Source organism: Argiope bruennichi, chromosome X2 (genome assembly GCF_947563725.1).
Source record: "Argiope bruennichi chromosome X2, qqArgBrue1.1, whole genome shotgun sequence".
NCBI lineage: Eukaryota > Metazoa > Arthropoda > Arachnida > Araneae > Araneidae > Argiope > Argiope bruennichi.
This window is the reverse complement of record NC_079163.1, coordinates 41902711-41908710: the sequence shown is the minus strand read 5'-3', so window position 1 is coordinate 41908710 and position 6000 is coordinate 41902711. Positions and strand designations below refer to the sequence as shown.

The window sequence follows — 6000 nt, the reverse complement described above, 5'->3', positions numbered from 1 at the left end:
ATAATACAATGTAAAAAAAAGTTTTCCTAAACTATTTTTTAAATGCATTGTATAAATGAGCTGTAGGTAGATTTTGAATTTCAAAACTGCTATTTAAATGAAAATGACTCTTTTACCTAACGTTTTGTGAAGAAACTGCTTTATTTTGATATGTTACACCACATAAATTTTTTTTAAAATTATCTTATACAAAGAAGCACTCAAATATTGCTTCAATTTCATTCTTTTGTATTTCACTTATTTTTCATTCTGCCTTGCATTTATTTCTACATTTAATAACTGGAATGTATTTTTGCTGATCAAACGAAAACCATCCATATTTTCTCAGTAAACTGTATTTTTTTCAATAAATTGCTATGCTTAGAGACAATATCATTGTGCAAATTGTAAAATGGAGCATTCATTCTTTTAGCAGATATATCTGAAATCCAAGTGTCTATTAGCAATTCGAACGCTAACGACCCAAGTATTTATTTTCCCAAGGAATCTACTTAATTTTTAATACTTACACGTTAAGTTATTATAGAAATAAGTGTTCATTGATGAGTGAAATTTTATTACATTAACTAACTAAGTAAAAACACAAAGACGAGTGTTTCATTTTTTTTTCCATTAAAAAAAAAAACTTCGGAGTTGCAGATCAAAATTCTGCTTCAAGTTTATGGTTTTCTTTCAGATATGAACCTTAACACAAGTGGGAAAAAGTTTACAACAAGAGGGAAACCGGGGATCTTTCTGGAAGATGGGGTAGTGGCGGGGCGGAGAGTAAACAAGCATCCGATTGGTTGATTCTTTCGACCAACCGGCATCTATTGGAAGCATTTGAAGCATTGCCCGCTCCCTTCAGAACTAGTGTAGCCCCGGAAATTCTTCAAGCTAGGTTGGAGACTTGCTGTACTGTATTCTTTACCATTTCATTTCACTGAGGTACGTACCACATCACTTTTCTACGTTATGTATCTGGCGGTGTCTATTTAAGATAAATATATTAATAGCACGTATTCTTTCAAATAATTAAAACGGATTATTAATTTATTGAGAACTTTCTTTCCGGACATATCTAGTTTTCAAATATTTCGGAGAAAGTTGAAATTAGTAATTTTATTTAAAATTATTAATTTCAACACACTTTAAATAGTGATTACACTTTATATAGTGAACCATAATTAATTGTTATTAAATTAATTATAGTTCACTATTTAAAGTGTAATTATTAAATTTATCACTCTTATATAATTAAATAACAGAAGGTTTCTTATAACTTTCATTTTCCCTTAAATTTGGTGGAAAAAAATTCTGTTTGTCGCAGCGTAAATATTTGGATCATCACCCTCTTTCACGATTTGTTTTACATAATTCTTCGAATTTCTTAAGATTTGTATTTTATGAGGTTTTTCTCTTAGCGTTTTTATACATCATTTGAATCAGAGTAATAATATTTTCTCATGAGTGCATTTTTTTTTTTTTTTTTATCATTTACGATTCAGTTATTGAATATTCTTTAACTTCCGAAAATTCGCTGATCTCTAATTTATCTGATCTGCAAGAATAGCTAGCTGCATTTGTATCTCATATTAAATTGACCGTTAGAAAGTGTTTCATTGTATTTGGTTGTATGAAAGTTCTTGCTCGGTCAACAGGAGTAGATTTTCCTAAGTTGGAATTCAAAAGTTATAAATCGTCTGAGGGGAAAAGAAAAAAAAAAAAAAAAAAGGCAAATAATTTTTCAAATAGCTACATATGTATCTCATACTAAATAGACCCTTAGAAAGTGTTTCATGTTATTTGGTTGCATGAAAGTTCTTGCTTGGTCAGCAAAGTAGATTTTCCAAGGATGAAATGCAAAAGTTATGAATCGTCTTGAAAAAAGCGCAAGTAATTTTTACAGAAGAATATGGGAAATCGAGTTTAAATAAAATAAGGAGTTTATGACCTACTTAACAGGAAATAATTTACGGTTTTATTATCCCTTCTTTTTTACGAAACTTCACTGCATAATATTACTTTGAGATTTTTATTCGTAACTAAAGTGATATCTTTCTAAATTGAAATTTGAGAAAGAATATTTTGATTTTATTATTTGATCTCAAATATCGTTGTTTTATATTTGCTTTAAGGTTTCAGTCATTCAAATGCCATAAAGCATTTTCTTCATCCTTAACAAACCTTTTTTTGGTTATATATTATTACTTCTGCTTTTTTACATATTATTTCTTGTGCTGGAAATGGTTTGTTATATTGACACTTGGTTTCCACCGATGTGTCATCTGACAAATTTTGATCATTTAGATTTTGTTAATTTTTTTTTTTTATCGAGATGTGTAGAATTAGAGAATGAGTAATTTACAAAACGATTGGATTATTTTTTAAAAAAACCCTCGCCCTTTTTCCATGACTTCCAGGTTATTTAATATTCAATTGTATTTTAATGTTGTCCTTTTTGCATTTGAATGGTATATGACGCACTTTGAAGCTCTACGTAAGTTAGCTTTTAATTTCTAATAAACTATCATAAGCTGTGAAGAATTGGATTAGTTCGAGCATTCGAATTATCTCAGGGAAAATAGAATTGTTCAACATTTTTTTTCCATTTTAATTTTTTTTTTCGCTGTCTCAGAATCGGAGAGTGCTTCTAATTTAAAAATAGATCTCTGGTATGCAGATTCTGAAATATCCATAAAATACGAAGCTTGTTCAAGTTTGAAAGATTGTTTGAATAACAATTTCGACATTTTGGGTGGGGGAGGAGCAAAAGATAAAATAAAGGGAAAAATATTTCCACATGCAGTTTGCCATATAAAATTTCATGCAAATCAAGAAGAAATATAGATTTTTAAAATCTGTAGTATTATCAGAAATATATTGAATGCGTGCTGTAAAAATTCTGCATACATTATTATTGTTATCTCTTATTGCAATTAATACGTCTCATTTTTAAATCACCGGTGTTAGAAATTTTTCAAACTTTTTGAACGGTATTTCTTTATCACTGACGTCAGATTGTTATTATTATTATTATTGTTTTGTTACATTTTATTCAGGAATCTATCTACCAATATGCTGCATTTCGGCAAAAATCCAAACATCCGATTCACCAAATCCGAATTTTCGCGTCTCGCAAAAAAAAAAAAACTTTTTCAGTTATGAAAAAAGATACGTTACAAACCCCATTTTGAAAAATCCCTGGCCGAGCATTCAAAAGGTCGAAACACAGGATATGTTTTTATTCGACCGTAACAAATGATAGCTTGCCGTAGAATTGTAGTGGGATTTTCTCCCCCCCAAAGGTTGAAAAACCTTTCTCTTTTGGATTCCTGTTTTCGTTGAGATTTCTTGAGGGCGTGTTTGCTCTCTCGGTGTTTTCTTTTCACAAGTTGTTATTTTGTGTTAACTTTATATGGAGTTTGTATTTTGAACTCAGAATCCTGTACTTTTTAAGGAAGATTTATATTAATATCGATCACTGTTAAAATGAATTTGATCGCTTGAAAGTCATTTTAGTGAGACAAGCTAAAGAGTTTTTCGTCAATCTGTCATTATTAGATGATAATGGAATGCTATATCTGTCTGAATCTACGATATAAAAATCGTTTTTTCCTCCCCTCGTTTGGGTGAAAGTTTGTAGTCTAATTCTTAGTCAGTTAGACAATCTTTAAAGCTTTTGTAACTGTTTTTCGTTGCTAAATAAGATTTGAAAGCACGGTTTCTTCGTTTCTCTTTAATTAAAATATGGTACTCTGGCCAAGTACAATGACTAATAAAAGAATATTCTGTGGAATTAACTTCAGTTATGGAAAGATGATTTTCATTATTGATCAAAAAGAGAAAAATTGCTTGTGAATCTACGATGAAGGCTCTTCTCTTACAAATTTTACTGCATTTCTTTCTGATTCTAAGTTAATACATTCGATTTGTGTAAATTAAGTATATGAAATTATCTATTATTTTTATAAATATGACCTTAAACTTTCAATTCAGAACTAAGGAAGATTAATTAAGAGGCACACTAATTATACATGATCAGATAGATATCATTCCCCAAATATTGAGTAATTTGAATGCAGGAAAGTCTGAGTTACATATGAATATTTCTGTTTTTGAAACGAGCATTTTGGTTCGTGGTTATCATCATTAAGACATTGTTCATGCAATCGGGGTTAGAATATTTCCGAACGATTTGTGCGTCAGGACATTTTATAGTATTTAGTTTAAAAATGGTTCTCATGTTCTACGGAACTTTATCCTGGAGTGTCGTAAAAGAAATTAGGTATTATATTTATGTATATATAAAAGACAGTTCAAATATTATAGTATGCTTTATTTTCTATTTTATAGTGTTTCCCCCCCCCCCTTTTTTTTTCTTTTTCTTTTTTTCGCTGCTGTAAATTGGCGAAAATATTTCGTAAAAGAAATTAGATATGGGAAAAAATATAAGAAACATCCTCTTAAGAAGTTGTACGAAGTTAAAACCTAAAAGTCATGTTTGATAATGAGAAACTCTTCAAAAATATGCCTTGTTTTTTCCCTTTGGAAGTCTTAGTGAAATTGTTTGTGTTAGTCTTTTCTCTTAAGACAGTAGTGGTTTATCACCATTTCATTTAACTGAACGAACCTGAATTTTACCACACGGAAACTGAATGATATAGTACCAAACTACCCGACAGAAACATTAACATATGTTACGAAAAAACACTTAAGCTATGGAACTGTACATACTTTTACCTTGGTGGCATTGAAAAATGTTAATACAGTCATTTGTGTATATCCGATCGTGGGAAATGCAGGTTTTTTTTTAAATATAACCTGTTGTAGAATTGTAGAATTTTCAACACATTTTGAAATTCATCGACTTTAAGGGAAATATAACGCCTCTTTCCTCCCTTAAGCAAATCATTACAAACGTAGTGGTCGGAAGGTGGCTGTAGGAATTTTAGGATGAACTCTCCCCGCTGTATTACCTCTTGTGTGAATGACCCCTACTTTGCTGAATTTAAACAGCTGGGGAACTCAAGGTTACGTTTTCACTGAACTGAAATAAATCTAGCATACGATGACAGGTACACATGAAAAATTCAGCTGGAACTTTCATTCTTTGTAAACAGGACCGTGCACGTATTTATAAATATGAAGTTCAAATAAATAGATAATTTCGTGCCGCCTTTATTATATTTTATTTCTTTTTTTTTTGTTGTAGTTATGTCCGTTCAAGAATGCTGTTATTCATTATTTTTGAATTTATTGTGAAAATTTCTTTTTGCTTATAACTCATTTAAGTATTTTATTATTTCTTGTTATGCACCTATAATTTTACTCAACCTAAAAATAAATGCAGATCTCCAGTTATCTAGGTAATACAAACGAGACAGACCTTTCCGGATTAGTGAATATCCGAATAATTGATGAAAAAGATATTTGTTTGAACGAATTTTGCTTATAACTATTAATGATTGCGAAAACGACGTTGCCTACATTATGTACTCATACGTATTGTAGTGTACATATTGAACATATTAACAAAAATCCATTGTGTCGTTGTCTTTAGTCGGGAAGATTTTGTTTTCAGATTCTCCCACTTCTCCGGAAAATTGAAGCTCTACTCCTATTATGTAAAATTCTGCTGTTTTATTTTATTATTTTAATAATTGCTAGTTGTAGATATCGAACCCTTAAAACCTGATAAACAGATAAAAAGAGAGAAAAAAAACAAGTCTTAATCATTCGTACGATGTAAACGAAGTCTTGCAAATTGCTAAGTAATTATTAGGTTATGTTCATGATGAGAAATGTTTCTCATCTATCCTAGCACAGCAGATTTTTAATCCACTTCATCTAATGAGAAGAAATTCTAACTCTGAAATTCAATTAGCAATGACCGTGTGCTTAATGAAAGGGGTGCCCTTGTGCCGCGTCATTTAATTAATTGTGGAGGCTATTTATTCCACACCCTGCTGTTTGTTTTTAAAACGAAGACAGGATCTTATTGCAGAAGCAGAAAAGAAT

General features: G+C 30.4%; 1 protein-coding gene across 1 annotated transcript in view; it reads left to right on the top strand.

Annotated features, from left to right (window-relative positions):
• Positions 1-772: 772 nt before the first annotated feature.
• LOC129960973 (caveolin-3-like) overlaps positions 773-6000 on the top strand; it is a 28261-nt gene continuing 23033 nt past the window's right edge. The window contains exon 1 of the mRNA XM_056074754.1: positions 773-927. The gene's annotated coding sequence lies outside the window, so the exon portion shown is untranslated. The remainder of the gene's footprint in view (positions 928-6000) is intronic.